The 17,877-nt window shown below is 41.8% G+C and overlaps 1 protein-coding gene and 1 pseudogene across 1 annotated transcript in view; one reads left to right on the top strand and one right to left on the bottom strand.

Moving 5' to 3' along the window:
* Window positions 1-17,877, bottom strand: part of JAM3 (junctional adhesion molecule 3) — a 71,242-nt gene that overhangs the window by 16,712 nt on the left and 36,653 nt on the right. The gene's annotated exons all lie outside the window — the stretch shown is intronic.
* LOC140713163 (protein tyrosine phosphatase type IVA 2 pseudogene) lies at window positions 7,022-8,918 on the top strand (annotated as a pseudogene).

Below are 17,877 nucleotides of genomic sequence, written 5' to 3'. Positions count from 1 at the left end.
TGTCTAAGTATTCTTTCATTTCAACCTGCAGGTCTCCCTTTCATACTTCCTGTAGAGATCTGGTGGTAATGAACTCCCTCAGCTTTCATTTATCTGGCAATGTCTTAGTTTCTGCTTCATAGCTGAAGGATGGTTTTGCTGGATATAGAATTTGTGGTTTACAATTGTTTTCTTGCAGCACTTTAAATATATCACCCCACTTCCTTCTGGCCTCCAAGGTTTCTGGTAAGAATTCAGCTTATAGTCTTGAAGATTAATTGTATCTGCTGAGTCACCTCTCTCTGGGTACTTTTAAGAATTTCTCTTTGTCAAGTTTGATCATGTGTCTCAGTGTGAGTCTCTTTGGTTGATTCTACTTAAAGTCTAGTGAGATTCTCGGATTTGTGGATCTATGCCCTTCATCAAATTTGGGGAGTTTATTCTTCATTATTTCTTAAAATAATCTTTCTGCCCCATATTTCTCCTCCTTCTAAAACTCCCACAATGCATATGATGGTCCACTTGGTAGTCCCATGAGTCGCTTAGACTGGGTTTACTTTTCTTCATTATTTTTCTTTTTGCTCCTCAAACTTGATAATCGTACTAACTTCTACTTTGCTAGTTCTTTCTTCTATCTGCACCAATCTGCTGTTGAACCCCTCTAGTAAATTTTTCATTTCAGTTACTGTATTTTCAGCTCCAAAATCTGTTTCATTTCTGTAATTTCTATGTCTTTATTGATAGTGTCCTTTTGTTCAGGGACTGTTTGCCTGATTGCCTTTAGTTCTTTGTCCATGTTCTCCCCTTAGGTGTTTGTGCATATTTTAAACAAATAGCTTTGGCTAATAAGTCCAATATCTGTGCTGCCTCTGGGACAGTTTCTGTCAATCCATTTAGTTCCTTTAAATGAGTCATGTTTTCCTGTTTCTTTGTATGCTTTGTTATTTTTTGTTGTTGTTGTTGATGCTGTTGTTGAAAATCTGGCATTCAATTATTATAATACGGTAACTCTGGAAATCAGATTGTCCCCCTGCCCCAAGATTTGCTGTGTTTTTTAAAAAAATTATTGTTTAAGGCTGTAGGAGTTCATTTGAAACTCAGAACTTTCTTTTGCAAAGACTATTCCTTTTCAAGTGTGGTTACTAAGGTTCCTTAACCTTGTGTTCAGCTATTATAAGAGTATAATCAAGACTGTCTTAAGTGCCAAAAGCTGAAATGAACGAACGCTAAAACAAAACCTCCGCCCCGCCGACGCCAAAAAAAAGAGCATATTATAGCTGCCTCTCTGAGTTTTGTAGACCGGCTCTGTGCAGGGGTACTCCTTCCTCTCTTAGCTAGGCTTATTCTAAATCTAGAGACCAGCCTGGGATGAATCTTAGTATCTTTTCAGGGCTTTTCTGATCATGTGTCTTGCCTGACATAAGCATGGCTTTCTACTTTCCTTCATTTATGTGGATGCTTTTGAGAGTCTTAATTTCCTAAGAATCTCACCCAGCTTCTCCTCTGGGCCTTACAGGGCCTACTATACATGTCCAGCCAGAATCTCCTCAGGCATCTGTAGGTTTATAGTCACTCTGTAGCTTTTACTAGCAGTGCCCACTGCTTTTACTGCCTGTTTCCCTGGTTATACAAGACAGAGACAAGCACCTTGCATTAGGCCTTCAGGTATCCCCCAGAAAGGATGGAACAGACATACACATTAATTTGCAAATAAGGTCTGCTCTGTTCCCTCTAGTTTGAGAGAAAAGTTGGGGAATAGCTGTTGCCTGTTCAAGACCAAAGCAGCTACTATGCCAGGGAGCAGGTAGGGCAAGGGTGTGTAAAAATGCCACAAGTGTTTCCTACTGGTTTAAAGATGGCTCTTCTTGGTTAGATGTTTGCTCGGTTGCTATAATCTTTGTTTGACTGATTTCAGAGCTTCTACAATGTTGGTTCAGATAGCTACTGGGTGATTTTTAAATTTTTCTGCTGGTGAGCAGGAGCTGGAACATCCAAAATGGAACACCATTTTGCTGAGATCACTATATGTTAGCCTTGTCACTATTTTTTTTTTTAGTTATTCTTATTCATCTCTGTATCTGATTCCCAACCATAATACCTAAGAACCCAAGAAGTTTCTGGAAAAGTTACTTATTTTAAGTAGGGGGAAAAGACACATATACTCTCAATACAATATGGCAAATGGCATGAGAGAAATCTACACCAATCCAAACAGACTGACTGAGTGTCTTTGCTCTTTCAGTGTTTCTTTGATAACGGAGCTCTCATTCTCACTGTAAGTTGGTCAACTGGCATTCTGGGCTTATGTTTTCCCAGGATTTAATTGCTTCAGGTAGAACTAGCAAATGTGTTTTCAATCCAGAACTAGGTGGCTTAATCCAGGACAGAGGTAACTACTCGATGTGCTTATAATTCCATCTTCAAAACTCTTCTACATGCCAAAGCTATGAACTATCTGGGGCCCTGTTTTTAATACTCTTACTGACATTTTTTTTTTTTTTTTGGAGACTGACTTTTTTTTTTTTTTTTTTTTTTGGAGAAAGAGTCTCGCTCTGTAACCAAGGCTGGAGTGCAGTGGCGCAATCTTGGCTCACCGTGACTTCTGCCTGCCGGGTTCAAGCGATTCTCCTGCCTCAGCCTCCCAAGTAGCTGGGACTGTAGGCACCTGCCACCACGCCCAGCTAATTTTTTGTATTTTAGTAGAGATGGGGTTTCACTGTGTTGCCCAGGCTGGTCTTGTACTCCTAAGCTCAAGCAGTCTGCCCACCTTGGCCTTCCAAAGTGCTAGGATTACAGGTGTGAGCCATCACACCTGGCCTCTTACTGACTTTTAATATGATTTTGCACACTTCAGTTTTTCTCAAATGTAACATATTATTTAAAACCTTACCCTTCTTTCACCAATAACCAAAGATAAATAAGTTAAACATTTTAGAAGGGGGACCATTTATTATCATTATTCTACTTGCTATCTAGGGACCAATGATTTTCCAGAGGCCCAGAGAATAGCACGTTTCAAATTTAAAGGCTTTAAATTTGAGACAGTAATTAAGGTTAAAGAAGGTCATAAGGGTGTGGACCTAATCCAATATGACTAGTGTCCTTCTAAGAACTTGAAGAGCGGCCGGGCGGGGTGGCTCACGCCTGTAATCCCAGCACTTTGGGAGGCCAAGGTGGGCGGATCACAATGTCAGGAGATTGAGACCATCCTGGCTAATACGGTGAACCCCCATTTCTACTAAAACTACAAAAAATTAGCCAGGCATGGTGGCGGGCACCTATAGTACCAGCTACTTGGGAGGCTGAGGCTGGAGAATGGCGTGAACCCGGGAGGTGGAGCTTGCAGTGAGCCGAGATCAAGCCACTACACTCCAACCTGGGTGACAGAGTGATACTGTCTCAAAACAAAACAAAACAAAACAAAACAAAAAACAAAAAAAACAAACTTGAAGAGATACCAGGGATGTGCCTGCACAGGGGAAAGATGATATGAGAACACAGCAAGAAGGGAGTCATCTACTGGCCAAGGAGAAGCCTCAGGAGAAACCAACCCCACCAACACCTTGATTTTGGACTTCCCAGCCTGCAGTACTATGAGAAAATACATTTCTGCTGTTTAAGCCACCTGTTTATGGTATTTTGTTATGCAATTCCTAGTAAACTAATACAGAGGGGAATGGAAATGAATACAGAGCAAGAGAAATATACAAAAATGTAAGAATAATATTTTCTAATGTATTAGTCCATTTTCACACTATAAAAATCTACCAGAGACTGGGTAATTTATAAAGAAAAAAAGGTTTAATTGACTCACAGTTCCACATGGCTGAGGAGGCCTCAGGAAACTTACAATCATGGTGGAAGGCATAGGGGAAGCAGGCACCTTCTTCACAAAGCAGCAGGGGACGGGAGGAGAGAGACAGAGCACGCATGCACACCAGTGACCGAGCAAGGGGGGCACTGCCACACACTTTTAAACCATCAGATCTCATGAAAACTCACAATCACGAGAACAGCACGGGGGGAAGCCAACTCCATAATCCAATCACCTCTACCAGGGCCCCTTCCTTGACACGTGGAGATTACAATTTGAGATGAGATTTGGGTGGGACACACTACCAAACCATATCATCTGACTTTATACCAAACACAGAAATTCTAAGTCTTTGAGTACCAAAATATGCCTGAATTCACAGCTGACAAAGGCTGTTAAGTATTTTGTTCAATGACATTTAATCCCAGCTCAGGGAGAGATTCTGATGCTACAGACTCTGGGGTCCACTCCCAGGAGGCCTGTCTCTGCAGGTGAGCAGTAATAACAAAGGATTTCTAAAACCACATGGAATGGCATCCCCAGCTATATTAAGGAGAAGACTAGACCTCAGGCTGTTGTGCTCTCAAGTGATAATAACAATACATCAGCTCAGTTTCAGGCCAAGGCTAAAGCCCAAGAGGAAAACCTTTTCTTTTTCCTTTCTTTTCTTTTTTGTTTTTAAACTGTAAGCGACACCCCAAAGACTGATTTTACTTTTACAAACAAAAAAACCACTGTTTGACTCATTGTGGGAGTCAATATGTGCTTTCTTAGAGGCACTTGGTTCCCAAAAAGAAAGGCATATCTGTTCAGACTCCAGTGCAGAGAGGAGAAAAGAGTCCTAAGAGTGCACAGGTGATGATGAAGAGGCCCCCGGATACTGACCAGCCTCACTCACTCTCTTCTGTGCCTTTCTTAATGTGATTCTAGGAGCAGCGGTTGTCTGCTACCATTCTCTGTTGTGCCTACTTGTTAGAAATATATTAAAATAATTTTGTATTTATTTTCAAAGGCATCAAGGTTTATTTTGTTTTGAGATGGAGTTTCACTCTGTCGCTCAGACTGGAGTGCAGTGGCATAATCTCAGCTCACTGCAGCCTCCACCTCCAGGGCTCAAGTGACCATCCTGCCTGAGCCTCCCGAGTAGCTGGGGCTGCAGACGTGCGCCACCATGTCCGGCTAATTTCTTGTATTTTTAGTAGAAATGCAGTTTCACCATGTTGGCCAGGCCGGTCTCAAACTCCTGACCTCATATGATCCACCTGCCTTGGCTTCCCAAAGTGCTGGGATTACAGGCGTGAGCCACCACGCCCGGCCGAAAGGCATCAAGTTTTAAAATGACTCACTACAATGGCATTAGTTCTCATTCTTGAAACCAGGGCCATCAGACATCACAGTTCCAGAGGTAGGGAAGGAAGTGAAAATGATTCAGATTAATTCCTTAGGGTCACTCTTCAAAACAGTCAGAGCAAGTGGTATCATTTCCAATTTACAAATGATGATGTGGCCAAGTGGCTTGCCTACAGTCCACAGCTAAGTGATGGAGCCAGCACTTCAAGCTGTGCTCTTAAACGCCATGTCTAACACTCTTTCTATTACATTCTGATGCCTACAGTTCTTCTTCCTATGACTCCATGAAAGAGATGAACTACACACTTTGGTGTTTTGTTTTGATTGTGTGCATGCTTGACCAGAAATGTGGCAAGAGATAATAAAGTTAGAGAATTCCTTCTCTATAATCTAGCCACTTATTTCTCAAATGCTAAGTGACACTAAGATGGTCCAAAGGCAAAGCTATCCTACAATGCATCAGTGCCAGTTTATCTGTCACAATGATAAACAGAGAGGGAGAAGTTACTGATATCCTCAAGGCCAGAACTAGGTGTTGAACAGCTAATAATCAGTGGGATTTGGAGAGGAGACAAAATTAGGATTCAGAGTTTAAACGGAAGACAGTTTTACTTCCAGATTCATGCCCCTTGCCATGCACAGTGGTATCTAGCACAGTTTTCTACATAGGAAGACCTGAGCAAGAAACTGACTTTGCTATCCTAGCTCTGTCATAGACTTCCTGAATCATCTCCATCTCACAGTCCTCAGACCTACACAGCAAAATCCTTCCCATATCTGTGTGCTCATGTTTGAACCACACTAATAGAGGCTCAGGCAACACGCACTTCTGTATAAAAAGTAACCCAGTTCTGAAGCCTGCTTTGAAGCGTGTAGAAACGTGGGTTGCCCTGAGATAAACAGCACAGGCACTTACCAGTCAGGAGATTTTCCTCTCAGCTCTCAGCAACAGATGACAAAGTCATGCATACAAACAAATCTGCAAGGCACTGCGGCATGGGCCAGACAGAGGACAACAGAGAGAGATGGCAGAGATGGGGCGCACTGTGGCTGTGGCCATCCATCTGCATATGAGTCACTACCTCTGAACAACAGCCTTTTCCTCATTTGTTTAGAGAGCCTCAGCAAAGCAAATGCAGGGTAGAGAGCCAGAGGACCTTGGGATCAATTTCTAAGTTTCACTGTCATCTGGTTAAGTAGGCTCAAGTATTACTAGCATTTCCACCTTTATGGACAGCTGTCCACAAGGAAAATATATGCTTTTCCTGGGAAGACAAGGGTGGGACAGGGAAGGGATGTCATAGGAAAACCTACCAGCTATACAGAGTACAAATTTTCACATGAGGAGCCATCCAATCAGCAGTGTGCAGAGAGAGAAGGACCTTTCATTTCACAGAGCATGATTTTGACACAGAGCAAGTGTGAAGGTGCGCTGCTTCCTGTTGATCAGTTGACTATTCTGCTGAAGAAGAAAATGAACCCATTGGGGTGCTTTTTCTGAACAGGCCTGTCAACCGGCTTGTAGGACTGATGTCTAATGTAGAGAAAAGAACAAAGTAGACACCATGCTTTCTCCTACCAACATTTTGATAATAAGCAAAGCAGGAGGGAGCCACCCACAGTGCTGCTGGGACTTGAACGAGCTGTACACTCTCCTGAGTATTGCCGGGGCTCATATTCTATGCTGTGTCTCACAGCACCTTCTCAACACCGATTCAGCTTCCCAGCAGCCATCAACGGAAGGATGACTACACTCCTGTCCCAGACAGGGGATCGGATGCTAGCGAGGTCAGTGGCTACAAGTACAAAGTAAAAACCAGAAGCTGGGAGTTTTGCCTCTTACTACCTACTTCTTGCTTTATTTTATGATCTTAGAAGAAGAAATACAATACTAAAATCTATCCAGAACTAAAAAAGCAAGCAACAAACAAAGCGTGAAGAGGATCTGTAGGAAAAGGAAAACATGAATCAGACCCTGAAGCCTAAAACGAGATCCCATTGTTTGAGGAAACCCCATCTTGGATGAGTTTGCAAGGGAAGTGACCTAAAAAAAGCCTCTGACATGATGTGCAGCTGGCACCGTCATCTTCAACACAGCCGCGTCTTCCTTCCAGGGAAGATGTGGAACTAAGTTGAGAGAAGAGGGGGCGGGAGCTGTTTTCCGCTGCGCGCGCAGAGCTGGTGACGGCGGCGCGATCGGCCGGGCTGTAACCGTTGCCCGCAGGGGAGCGGCTGGAGGGGCAACGGGGCCCGGGCCCCCGCGAGGCGACGCCGCAGGGCAGCGGGGGCAACGGGGGCAGCAAGACAGACTCGTGGAGACGCGGCACCGCCACCGGGCTGGGTGTGGCGCGCCGAGGCTGGGGTGTCGCCGCCACCGCCGCCGCTGAGGTGACTGAGGAGAGAGGCGCCTCCTCGCTCCCGCCACCGCCAGACGGCCATGCCCGTCCCCAGCTCGCCAGCGGTTTTCGTTGGAATATACGTCGCACATTTACGGCGATCCTGAGTGTGAGCGCAGACTTTTCTGCCAGGCTCAGCACAGCGTCTTCGCTGACGAGCTTAGAGGTTCTATGTGCCATAATTAACGTTGCCTTGAAGACTCCTGGACACGGAGACTGGCCTCAGAAATAGTTGGCTTTTTGTTTTGTTTTGTTTTTTAATTGCAAGTATATTTATTTTAATGACTCTAGTAAAACTGAGCATCAAGTAAACAAGTGGAAAGCGATCTACACTTTTAACTTGTCTCACTAGTGCCTAAATGTAGTAAAGGCTGCTTAAGTTTGTATGTAGTTGGATTTTTTTGGAGTCTGAAGGTATCCATCTGCAGAAATTGAGGCCCAAGTTGAATTTGGATTCAAGTGGATTCTAAATACTTTGCTTATCTTGAAGACAGAAGCTTCATAAGGAATAAACAAGTTGAATAGAGAAAACACTGATAATAGGCATTTTAGGGGTCTTTTCAAAGTTTTCTGCTGTGAAACATTTCAAGATTTGATTTTTTTTTTCACTTTCCCCATCACACTCACACGCATGCCCACATTTTTTATTTGCCATAATGAACCGTCCAGCCCCTGTCGAGAACTCCTGTGAGAACATGCGTTTTCTTATAACTCACAACCCAACCAATGCTACTCTCAACAAGTTCCCAGAGGAACTTAAGAAGTATGGAGTGATGACTTTGGTTGAGTTTGTGATGCTACATATGATAAAGCTCCAGTTGAAAAAGAAGGAATCCATGTTCTTGATTGGCCATTTGATGATGGAGCTCCACCCCCTAATCAGATAGCAGATGATTGGTTAAACCTGTTACAAACCAAATTTCATGAAGAGCCAGGCTGCTATGTTGCAGTGCCTTCTGCTGTGGGACTGGGAAGGGCATCTGTGCTGGTTGCACTTGGCTTTGATTGAATGTGGAATGAAGTACGAAGACGCAGTTCAGTTTATAAGACAAAAGGGGAGCATTCAATTCCAAACAGCTGCTTTACTTGGGAGAAATACTGACCTAAGATGCGATTACGCTTCAGAGATACCAATGGGCATTGCTGTGTTCAATAGAAAGAAACGTAAATGAAGGCTGACTTGATTGTGGCATTTAGAGGGAACTCTTGGTACCTGGAAATGTGAATCTGGAATCTTACCTGTGTCATCAAAGTAGTGATGGATTCAGTACTCCTCAGCCACTCTCCTCATGATTGGAACAAAAGCAAACAAAAAAGAAATCTCTATAAAATGAATAAAATGTTTAAGAAAAGAGAAAGAGAAAAGGAATTCAGTGAAGGATGATTTTGCTCCTAGTTTTGGAGTTTGAATTTCTGCCAGGATTGAATTATTTTGAAATCTCCTGTCTTTTTAAACTTTTTCAAAATAGGTCTCTAAGGAAAACCAGCAGAACATTAGCCTGTGCAGAACCATCTGTTTGGGGAGCACACTCTTCATTATGCTTGGCACATAGATCTCCCTGTGGTGGGATTTTTTTCCCTTTTTTGGGGGGGAGGGGTGGTGGTATATTTTTCCCCTCTTTTTCCCTTCCTCTCCTACATCTCCCTTTTTCCCCCGATCTAAGTTGTAGATGGAATAGAAGCCCTTGCTGCTGTAGACGTGCGTGCAGTCTGGCAGCCTTAAGCCCACCTGGGCACTTTTAAATAAATTTTAAAAACCACCAAAAAAAAAAAAAAAGCAGTGACATAGATGTATTACATGATCCAGGTGGTTTTTAGTCTTTACTGATGAAAGGGTGTTCATGTTAGCTTCTTTCCCTCAAAACCCTATCTAATACTAGGCAAAGTAGCCAAGAGCCTTTTGTTTTGTTTTTATTTTGATAAATTAGTGGGGAAATGGCATTTTAAGAGGAATCTCTTCTCAAAGAAGTTAGCTGGGAGTTGAATTCTTCTCTTCCCTAACCAGTGAAAGCTAAATGGATATCCCAGAAACTTGTCTTCTAAAAGGGAGGACTCCAGGCCATCAATAAAGATATCCAGGCAGTGGGCGTACTTTCTACACCCTGTAGAATTGTGGGCTGCAGCGTTACTCTGATTTTCTATCTAGTATCAGAGAATGCTGGTAGCTTAAAATTTTTATTTTAGGATCTGTACTGTGAATTTTCAGAAACGGTCAAAGGAGCAGCAGCAAATTCACATATTTTCAACTTGAGAAATGCTTGTGGTATGTTTTCCAAACTGCCCCGTATATGTAAAGTTCAGTTTAACCACTGATTGCCGTGTTATTACTACGTTCTTTTGAGGTTAAAAAAAAAATCCCTGGTTTAAAACCAACAATGATGCCTAGTGAGTATGTGTCCACAGGCTGTAACAGGGTAGAAGAGAGACATCAGACAACCCAATGAGTAGCGAAGAGACTGTGTTGCTTGTAAAGCAGTGTAGTAGCATTTTTGCAGATTCTTTGCTGGGTTTAGTGTACTGATCTAGAAAAGCTGTTTTTCTGTTCCTTTGTGGAAGGCAGTTACGATCAGGCTGCATGGACAAAGCAGGTAGAGGGGCACCATCAGGGGCTCTTGCACTATTTTTACCTCTAAATACTACATTCTCAGTAGTGCCCTGCTTCTAAGGCTTTGAATACAGGCTTAAAGTCATCTTATCCTGCTGGAATTTGCTGTGCAGAGCCATAAGCCTCCCATTTTGTGAGCGTCAGCTAGGCCAGTAGGAACAGACCAGGACCTTGTTTCACACTGATGATACCTCAAACGTTGGCCGGCTATGTGAACTACCTATTTCCTGTTGTTGGAGTTTTGATTTTTAACTGAATGCAAATCTGCAGATTCCTGCTTCTCCCATCCCAGAAAACAAAACCAAATAATGCTTTTTGAAATTGTTTCTAGGACTTTAAAGTAAAAAATAATGGTATATCCAAAATTCTTTATTTCAGAACATAACAATAGATTCCATTAATATAGACTCAAGATCAAAACAGCATACGTGCTAAGCTAACATAGACAGTGTTGACTCCAAGGGTTTTGATCAATACCGTAACAAACCTTTTCCCTTTGACATACTCTGAATTTTGTTGTTTGAGGGGAGGGGGTGTGCGTGTTCGCACATGGACACGCACGCAGCGTCCATCAGTATCAGTCCCTGCCCGAGTTAGGAAAATTACATCCCTGGTTCTGTATTGAGGAGAAGGATGTATAAAGCAACATGACACATTAGCCCTCATTTTGTTTTAAATTAAAGACTAATGTTAACTGTTCTCAAAACTGGATTTTTTTCCTTAAAATTAAAGCAATTATTTTCTTTTGGATTTAATGAAGTACTGCTAGCTGAAACCATTCTGACATAGAGAGATGTCAGATTTGAAAGGTGTGCAACCTGATTTAAAACCAAACCCTGAACCCTTTTAAAGAACAATAAAACATATTTTACATGCTCAGAAAAAAAAAAAAAAAGGAGGGAGCTGGCAGATGGGAGTGATAAGGCAGGAGAGGAAATACTGACTCGCTTCTGTTCACAATGGCCTTCCTAGCTCACACGGCTCCTCAGATTCTTCTCTGGAACTACTGTGTTCTATTTCCCCTTCCCTTTCCTAATTTGGAACAATTTTAGCAGCTGTGGACAACAACTGCAGTTTCTTATTTCAGTTTTGAGAGACCTTCCGGAAACTCTGCCAGAGTCTGGGGATCTGATGCCAGACAAGTTATATGACAATCACTTCACTTGTTTAAAATACCATTTCCCAACCTACTTCCTCATGCCCTAGAGCACAGCCCCCCAATTCTAACTCAACAGGCTGGGAAAGGTCTGGATCTGCACTTTCCCCAGCCTCCAGAGTGACGCTATGCACCGCCCCATTTGGGATGCCCTACGAAGGCACTCATTCTGGGGGGGCCAGACCCAGCATCTGGGGTTGGTGCACAGAAACACAGCTCTATTGTTAAGCATGAGGATGATGCCTGCTTTCCTTTACTATTCTGAAGAGTTGCTGGCTATAAAATGCTTCTACAGCTTCAGGTAAAAAGAATAACATAAAATATTATTAAAACGATACATTTAAGCCATAACAGATGTTGAGGTAATGTTAGTCTTAGCCCACAAATTTCCTAATTCCATAGAGGCTGGCTCATTTTGATGGGTTTTTCTAAGAGTTTTCACACACTGGTGTGAGCATCCTGAAGCAGAGTGAGGGCCCATGAAAAACTGAACTACCAGATTCATCAAGGTCTGAACATGCAAACTCCCTGTCCTCTTCCCTTGTGGGAGCAAAACTCATCAGAATAGCAGAGCAGGCCTGTTGACTCATGAACAGAATGCTGGGGCAATGGGAGACAGGAGGCTTCCAACATTAACAATGGCTACTAACATATAACTGCAGAGATGCTGAGAGAGAAAAATCAATGGTTGTCTTAGCTTTCCACGAAAAATTAAATTAATTTGGGTTTATAATCATTACAGTAAGCCAAGAAGGAAAAAAATTCTTTTAGAAAATGTTTCCACTCTGAATCGGATGTGTTGCTCACTAAGAACTAGTTTATGCATGTCTGGCTCTCTGAAGAGTTATATTTAGCTTGCTAGCATTCTGTCCAGTTTGTCTCTTGCTCAAAAGACATTTTTCCCTGACCGGGACTCACGTCAGCATGCATTACTGTGAGGCTGCACTAGCCACTGAGGCCCAGGCCTACACAAACAACGGCAGCGAGGCTTTCTAGAGGAGAAAGGCCACGTGTTTACCCTTCACAACAGACCACTGCTGTACAACTGCTTAGCAGAGTCTACCCTAGAGAATAATATATCCCATAAAATAGCATCTTCGCAACAACGTCTTAGTTCCTTAATCAATTTTTTAAGGAATTTAGGAGAAAATAGGGGGTAGGGAGTGGATAAACAACACATATCAGCATTTTACAGACCCGCTCACCCATACACACAGCAAAGAATACATAGTAAATCGATCAAATATGGGTTCTGACAGGAGCACAGCCAGCTGAAGTCCCGGTTATATTCTGTGAGCTGGTCTAACTAAATGGTTATATACAAAACAGACCATTGAAAAAAAAGGATAAAAAGACCCAACCACGTATCACAGAATTCCAAATAAACCTGGCTGTAATGGTTAATTTTATGTGTCAACTTGGAGGGTTTTTTAGATGAGATTAACATTTAAATTTGTGAACTTTCGGTAAAGCAGACTGCCCTCCATAATGAGGGCAGGCCTCACCTGATCAGTTAAATAGAACACAAAGACTGGCCTCCTCTCCAAGAGGAAACTTCTCCAGCAGACTGCCCCTGCAGATTTCATTTGCATCATCGACTCTCCTGGGTCTCCAGCCGGCTAGCCCATACTGCAGATTTTAAACTCACCAGCTTTCTTAATCATGTGAGTCAACTCCTTATAATAAATCTCTATCTCTCTATCTCCTAATAGTTCTGTTTCTCTGGAGAACCCTAAATACGAATACTCCAGCAATGCCACCTCTTAAAAGAAATATCTTAAGTCATTTCACTGTATACACGTTCTATGAAAAACTCTTCCAGTGACGACCCTAAAAGCAGGGTCAGAGCAGTGCCACGTAATACCCCGTGTTAAGCTAGCAGGAAGACATCAAAGCAGACTCTATTTCTTTGAGTAATACAGTCTTTTCTTTCTATTTGATTCTATCATTTCCAAACCCAAACCATCACAAGATCTCTTGCCAGTCGTGCTGGCTCATGCCTGTGATCCCAGCACTTTGGGAGGCCGAGGAGGGCAGATCACTTGAGATCAGGAGTTTGAGACCAGCCTGGCCAACATGGCAAAACCCTGTCTCTACTAAAAAAAATACGAAAATTAGCCAACATGCTTGCTTGAATCCAGGACGCAAAGGCTGCAGTGAGTCAAGATCGTGCCACTGCATTCCAGCCTGAGCAACAAGAACAAGACTCTGTATGAAAAAAAAAAAAAAAATTCTTAAGCACAAATCTGATTAATCCAGTCAGATGACATCAGAGTAAAACTCCACTTAGCAGCCACCTTCAATAAAAGTGTTTGAAGAAACGGCTAACCTGGAAAGACCATTAACCATCCCCCTCCCATCTCCAATTGAAAGGTTTTTAAAGTCTAAGTGGAAAGTCCAGGATTATCATGGGGAGGAAATTATTGCCATGTTAATCGAAGCTATGAGAAAAGACAAAAGAGAAAGGGAATGGCTGGGTCTTATATGCACTTTCACCATCAAACCACCAAGTAAAAATATGGATAAAATATCAAAAAAGCAGTGGCGGTAGGGAGAGAGGAGGAAGAGTAAAGGGAGAGTGAAGGCAGCAGAGCAGACAAGGTTGGGTTTAGTGGGAGATAGGCAAGGGGAAGCTGGAGGACAAAGAGAGGACAGAGAGGAGGAAGTGAGAATAGCCTGAATAACAGCACCACTTCTGTTGCAGTGGGGCAGTGACTTCCCAGTGTTTCCAACAACTCAGGGAGAACCTCTGCAATGGAGATGGAACTGTATGGCACTTGGCTTGACTCACCATGAGCTCAGTTCTACACTGAAATAAGTAAATGGAAATATAAAAATGATAGGTGGAGGGTCACCATCTTTGCAAGAGTCTGGCACTGTCACTTTTTCTGACTGCAGACCAATCAGACGAATTAGAAAATATTCTTGGCTCTAAAGCACAAATGAACACATAAAATCCTCCTGCCTGTTGCCATGAGACCCATTGGAGGTACTGAGGCGTGACCAATGTGTGTGACTAAAGACAGAACGTGTGTCAAGGCATGTTCTTGTTCAGTAAAATAACTCACTGGGAAATACACTATCCCTAACATTTGCCCTGAGCATAAGACCTTGGCATGAAGCTACTTTCTGTGTGAGCCCAGTCCCATAAACACTATTTGCATGTGATTACAGATTCTGGTATCAGAATTCCAAGAGAGGAATGTGTGCTCTCATATGCTACATAAAATAATTCAAAGTTACACCTGCATTCCCACTGCAGACATTCTGCATTAACCCCCATCCAGCAGAGCCTCTTTGGGGCTCACAGTACCCTTCAGAGGTACATGGAACTAGCCTTCGCTGTTATCTTGAAGACAGTGCAGGAGTGATCACCCTACTTCAGAATCTGAATGGATGAGCTACTTCAGGAACCGAACTTGAAAACATAAGGGAATTTCACCTACCAAAGACCACTGCATGGAAGATAGGGACCAGTTATTTGTTTGATTTGTTTTACTCCAGTGTCATATCCCACTGTCATATCAACAAAAGGAAACATATTCAAGCTACAAAACCTGGGCTTTAGGTTTAACATATTAAAGGAAAAACAAATATGCTATAAAATATTCCAGCGGTAACTGGGATGCTGAAGGAAAGTGGAAGGGGTGGTCTTTACAAAACAGTTAAATTTTGAGATATTCACATTAGTTTTAGTGCAGTCTCTCCTGAGGCAGAACAGACTGCAAACTACCAAGTATTTCTCTCTAATAAGGGAAGACATCAAGACAGTTTTACTTCTTCCCCTCCAATTTGGATTTTTTTTTCTTTTTTTGAGATGGAGTTTTTTGCTCTTGTCACCCAGGCTGGAGTGCAATGGCGCGATCTCAGCTCACTGCAACCTCCGCCTCCTGGGTTCAAGTGATTCTCCTGCCTCAGCCTCCCGAGTAGCTGGGATTACAGGTACCCACCACCACCCCTGGTTATTGTCGTGTCTTGTCCTGTCCTGTCCTGTATTGTAGTTTTAGTAGAGACGGGGTTTCACCATGTCAGTCAGGCTGGTCTCAAACTCCTGACCTCAAATGATCCACCCACCTCAGCCTCTCAAAGTGCTGGGATTACAAGTGTGAGCCACCGCGCCGGCCATGGTTTTTTTTTTTTTTTTTTAAGTTTCTTTTTCATGCCTGGTTGCATTGGCTAGAACCTCCAATATGGTGTTGAGAAGAAATGGTGTGAGCAGATATCCTTGTCTTGGTTAAACAAATAACTATAAATACATTGTAGGTAATCACAGCCAAGCTTCTCACTGTCAAAGAAAGAATACGCAAGGGGAAAACGCTAGAATTAACCCTGTAGTGCTGAATTTGAGTCAGAGAAACCAGTATAAACTAACGTTTATTTTAACATAGATACAAATAGAGAAATAAGTATAGATATGTGTGTATACATGGATATAAATACATATATCTCCTAATCCTGTCCACTGAGAGCCTAGAAGCAGTGACGCCTGATAGCCAAAAGCATTTCTAGTACCCAGGTCTAGTTTCTTATATACCATCCTCTAGTAAAAGGAATCAGGGCTCCCTGAAAAATGGCTGATTCTTGGACACAGAAAATACAAGATAAGCGGGGAGCACCCTGTAGTGTCAGAAAGTAAGGAAGTGCTAAAAAACAAACAAACAGCAACAACAAAAAATCCCAGCCACTTGAAAGCTTCCAGTGGCCAAAGCTGGAAGATTTTAAGAAAAAAAAAATTATGATACTATTGGATTGTAATACAAAGAATACAATATCCATAAATCCACACTAATATGGATAAATGAAGAATAAGCAAATAAATGAGAGAGAGAGGCCAAATTTTCTTTACAGGAGATTTATAATGAACAAATGTAGAAAGAATAAGGGAAATAGGAAATAATCATTAGAACACCATAGTAATAACTGCTATAGGGAAGATCCACTAATGATTGTCAAAATTCATGGACAAACGTTATCAGAATACTTGAACAGCCTCATAATATCTGATCCACCAATGACTACTGTGGTAGTTTTAGCACACATCCACAAATTCTCTGTCCACCAATGACTACTGTGGTAGTTTTAGCACACATCCACAAATTCATAATATCTGATCCACCAATGACTACTGTGGTAGTTTTAGCACACATCCACAAATTCATAATATCTGATCCACCAATGACTACTGTGGTAGTTTTAGCACACATCCACAAATTCTCTGATTCTCCTCCCTCCGGGAAGTGAAGCTTAATTCCCATCTCCCTGAGTGTGGGCTGAATTCCTCAAAAAGAGAAAGGGAAAAAGAAACTAACTTTACAGTGGAGAAACCTTGCAGATACCACCTAAACCTAGTGATCAGGGTAGCAGTGCCAGTAACATGTCATGATGTTATTATAAACCCTTTGGTATGATGAGAAGGGCACTGCACTTTTATGGTATCTATCCCCTCCTCCAATTATTTATTTATTTATTTATTTAGAGACACGGTCTCATTCTGTCACCCAGGCTTGAGTGTAGTGGTGCAATCATGGCTTACTGCAGCCTCAAACTGCTGGACTCAAACCATCTTCCTACCTTGGCCTTCTGAGTAGCTGGGACTATAGGTGTGTGCCACTATGCCTTGCTAATTTTTTTCTTTTCTTTTTTTTTTTTTTTTTTTTTTAAGAGACAGGATCTCCCATGTTACCCAGGCTGGTCTCAAGCTCCTGGGCTCAAGTAATCTTCCCACTTCATTCTCCAAAAGTGCTGGGATTACAACAGGCATTAGCCGCACAGCACTTGACCCCCTCCCCCAATCTATAAACCAAGTCTAATCATGAGAAAACATCAGATAAACTCAAATTGAAGACTTTCTGCAAAACATGTAACCACTACTCTTTAAATATATCAAGGTCATGAGTTATAGCTAATAAACCAACAAAAAAGACAAAACAGAGTTACCCGATAGAAACGAAGGCATAAAAAGAACAAAAGGAGAATGAAGAACAGATGAAACAAAGGAAAACAAAAGCAAGAGAAAAGACTTAAACCTAACTATATCATTAAACACATTAAATGTAAATGGTCTAAACATCCCAATTAAATGGCAGATATTGTTAGAGTAGATTTTCTTCTAAAAAAGCAAGGCAACTTTAAATATAAAGATACAAAGGTTCAAAATAAAAGGATGAAAAAAGATATACTATGTTAATACTAGCCAAAAGAAAAGTGGAGTGGCTATATTAGTATCAAAGTATATTTCAGAGCAAAGAATATTACCAGGGATAAAAAAGGTTAGTTCATAATGATAAAGGAAGTCATTTCATAACAATAAATTTAACAATTGATAAAGAGGTCATTAAAAGAACATAAAAATTCTAAACATGTATGTACCTAGTAACAGAGTTTCAAAATATATGATGCAAAAACTGAAAAGCACTGCAAGGAGAAATAAAAAAATCCACAGGGTTTTTTCTTGGAGATTTCAACACTTCTCTCAATAGCAGAACAAGTAGACAGAAAATCAGTAAGAATGCTGATTTTAAAAAATTCTACTAACTTGACCTACTTCACATTTATAGAACACCTTACCCAAAGACAG

Source organism: Chlorocebus sabaeus, chromosome 1 (assembly GCF_047675955.1).
Source record: "Chlorocebus sabaeus isolate Y175 chromosome 1, mChlSab1.0.hap1, whole genome shotgun sequence".
Lineage (NCBI taxonomy): Eukaryota > Metazoa > Chordata > Mammalia > Primates > Cercopithecidae > Chlorocebus > Chlorocebus sabaeus.
Note: the sequence above shows the minus strand (reverse complement) of the source record. Positions and strands in the feature narration are given on the sequence as shown.